Source organism: Raphanus sativus, chromosome 2 (assembly GCF_000801105.2).
Source record: "Raphanus sativus cultivar WK10039 chromosome 2, ASM80110v3, whole genome shotgun sequence".
NCBI classification, from domain to species: Eukaryota; Viridiplantae; Streptophyta; class Magnoliopsida; order Brassicales; family Brassicaceae; genus Raphanus; species Raphanus sativus.
This window is the reverse complement of record NC_079512.1, coordinates 11,353,749-11,357,275: the sequence shown is the minus strand read 5'-3', so window position 1 is coordinate 11,357,275 and position 3,527 is coordinate 11,353,749. Positions and strand designations below refer to the sequence as shown.

The 3,527-nt window shown below is 38.1% G+C and overlaps 1 long non-coding RNA gene across 1 annotated transcript; it reads right to left on the bottom strand.

Moving 5' to 3' along the window:
• Positions 1-724: 724 nt before the first annotated feature.
• On the bottom strand, positions 725-1,655 carry LOC130499410 (uncharacterized). Its single transcript, XR_008938264.1, has 3 exons — positions 1,524-1,655; positions 1,219-1,430; positions 725-1,137 (listed from the first exon to the last, which is right to left on the bottom strand). It is a non-coding gene; the product is annotated as an uncharacterized LOC130499410 (long non-coding RNA).
• Positions 1,656-3,527: the final 1,872 nt, after the last annotated feature.

Below are 3,527 nucleotides of genomic sequence, written 5' to 3'. Positions count from 1 at the left end.
TTTTGGTAACGGTATCTTAAATATAATTTTTTTGCGATTACTATTATTTTATATTTATTTTTTATATTAAAAACATAATAAAACTTCACAATATTGTGTTTCTTTTTTTAAAAGATACTGAATATGAAATACCGAAATCCTATTGGTTAGGTGAATATAAAGGTTCATTCTAGAGGTGAACCCAAAAATTTCTCATTTTTTTGGTTATGAAATTTATTTTCTGCAAGTTAAAGTACTATTATCTCACACTTATAAAATGATTAGGTGGACGATGTGCGGAGGTTAATTTGATTCTAGTTTTGATATTTACATATTATGATTCTTGACGATCAATTGTATTCTCTTATATTAGTATATCATATATCTATATCACTACGAGAAAACATACCCGTTACAATTGCCGTTATCAAAGTTAATTCGTTGTAAATGACAGTTTACGACAAAATAAATTCGATAACGAAATTGTCGTAAAACGCTGGTTGTAAATCACATTTCAACGTAAAATTGTCGTAAAGTGTCCTTAATTTACGACGAAAGTTGTCGCCGTAAGAGAGAAGTAAATATCGGTTGTAAAATTGAATTAAATATTCGAAGTAAACACATTGTTAATATGACGTAAAAATTACGACCATTGAACATCGGTTCGTTGCTATTTCGTCGTAAACATTTACGTCGAAATGGTTTTTTATTCGTCGCAATTTTACATCGAACTAACAACTATTCATTTAGTTTTAATTAATCCAAAAAATAAAATATAAAATTATTTTAAATTTAAATTTATGAAAAATAATAATTTAAAATTCTGAAATTAAAAACTGCATAAATAAAAGAGTTATAATTTTTTACATAAAAAGCTAGAAAAGAAAATATTATACAAAAAAACTAGGGAAGCTCTTCTCTGAAAAAGTCTCGGACATTGGTTTGCTTTAAGTCCACAGCTTCATGTTTCGCAGTACGGCTCGGTGGACGGTTGAGTGCCTCTCGTCTAGCCCGCAACATCTCCTGCATCCGCGGATTTCCATCCACCATAAGATCGAGCTTTTCCTGTATCATGTCTCTAGGCATAGGACGATGTCACCCGTTAAACATCGTTTACAAATCATATGCCCAAGATCCGTCCTCTTTTTTAGGGATAACCTGTTTTTTCAAAAAAAAAAATTAATAAAATAATGTAAAATATTAAAAGCAATGAATATTAAATAAATGAAAAATTTATACCTGTTCGTAAATGGTGTCCAACTCGACGGTAGACAACTCAACGGGAATACCATCGGTGACTACTCTATGAGCTGAGTTTGGCGTTCAGCAATCCGAGCTGTGACATCACTGTGAATCTTCTCGGAACGAAGATCCACAAAAACTCCACCTCTCGAGTGGGTTTCCCGAAAAAGGTCAAGAAGCGATGGCAACACTTTGTTGTTCCTTTTGGCCTGCAAAAAAAGTTAGGTAGATAGAATTATATATATAATTAATAAATATTACTGAAATTAAATAGAAAATTAAATAGAAAATTAACTGTTTACCATGTTCAAACGAACAACGGCATGTGGTGTTTGCCCGATCCTGTGGACTATTGGCAAATAGCCGTCCTCATCCTTCGTCATCTGAGAAGAAGAGCATTGTGCAGCAATCCGGATGGAGTGGGGGTCATCCCAATACATGATGAGTTCGTCCCATACCTCCTTTGTGAGACCGGGGGGTCTAGCTTCGTAGCCCCGCTGCTCATAAATGATTTTCCAGTCAGAGACGGTATTGCAGAGGCGCTTCTTCGCCTTCTCGTTGAACTTCTTATTGACTTGCTCATTGATTCCAGTGGACCAGTTCCACTTTTACTTCAAATGGAAATTTTAAAAATTAAATAATATCAATTAGTAAATAATATTTAAACATTATAAAAATGCAAATAAAGAAACTAATCGTAAAAGATTTGAACATGTGGTTCTGACGTGCCTTGGGTGTGCGTCCAGTTTGGATGAGGTTCACTGAAGTAGGTTTTGATCGTTTCGGAAACACTCCTTTCGATACGCCTCTCGCTACCAAACCTGAAAATTATAAGAAAACAGTTAAATTCATAAGAAAAAATTAAACAAAATAAAGAATAATTATTTAACTAAACCAAAAAATGTTCCATACCAAAAAGTTTCTGGTGGTAGATCGGGGTCTAAGACATCTAAACCTTCTTGATCCGGTTGTGTGAGAAGGTCCTCAACAGTGTAGTGAACGTAGGGTGCATCCGGCGGCACCTCCAAATCAGGATGTACTCCGCCTCCAGGAGCAGGAGCAGCCTGAGGAGCCGCCTGAGGAGCCGGTGGAGGAGACTTCCGAGGAGCCAGGGGACAAACTGGAGGAGGAACTGGCATAGGAGAACGAATAGTGGATCCTCTCGTCTGAGATTCTGGAACAAATTCCGGAGACGTAGATGGACCTGCAGAAGAAGAACATGCAGGATCTCCTATCCCGAATGTCTGACTATAATGTGGTGCACCATGATTTCTACAAGCTATCTAATTTAAAAAATCCCGTGTTTTGGATTACAATTTTTACGACAAATATTGTTTACGTCGAGTTAAAGCCGTCCTGTGTTTTCTTTTACGTCTATCTTACAATGACCCCATGCTTAATCCCTAAATCCCAAATCCTTAAACCCTAAACACATGACAGTTGTGGGAACCGAAATTCGCACTGTCGATTTTAAGTAAGTAAATCGGAGGAAAGCTAAGTAAACCTAACTTTCCCTGAAGGTCCGGATTCTCTGCGACAACCAACGACAAGTGATCAAATAAATGCGGAAATGTTTTATTAAGATTTGAGACTGGACCTTAAGGAAGGCTGCCTACGTACCCCTTTCGAGGATCAAGTCGGACGTAGTTCAGTTGGAAAGATTTGGACAAGAGATCGAACTGCCTGGCGGAGTTCGTCTAGTACGAGCGTTTGTCATAGAAACGGGCGTGTCGAGAATAACGCCTAGGGTTTCTATGAGCGGAACTCTAAGTAAAAGGATTGTTAGATCCTTCCGAGAGAGACAGGAGCCTGCGGACAAGATGAAAATAGAACGAGAGGCGGCCGGACGTTCTAGGTCCTACCTTGCTAGTCTACCGCCTAAATTCTAAGTTCTTAACCTAACAGGAGCTTTCTAGGTCTCCAATCTCGGATTTCTCTCTCTCTTAATGATTTTCGCTCTGCCTTTCTTCCTCTCCCAAAGCTCCTTTATATACTTCTTCTTATGACGGTCTATTCTCCTCCTGGGCCGCAAGGCGGGCTTCTTTCCATTTTCGTCGGCTTTCATCGGGAAACTTGACATTTATCTTCGGGAAATTTGACATTTATCCTTCCGGAAATTTAGCATTTATCTCGCTATGCAAAGATAAACGTAAATCGTCGTATCTATCTCAGATAATCGTAAACGGACTGTCCGATCGTGTTTAGTCCCTTTCGGGCCGTTTCCAGGACTTCCGTGGTTTTCTACGATCTCTCCGGAAGTTCTTCATTCATTCGTAGAGTTGAGACGAGTGGTGTCTTAAGATAAC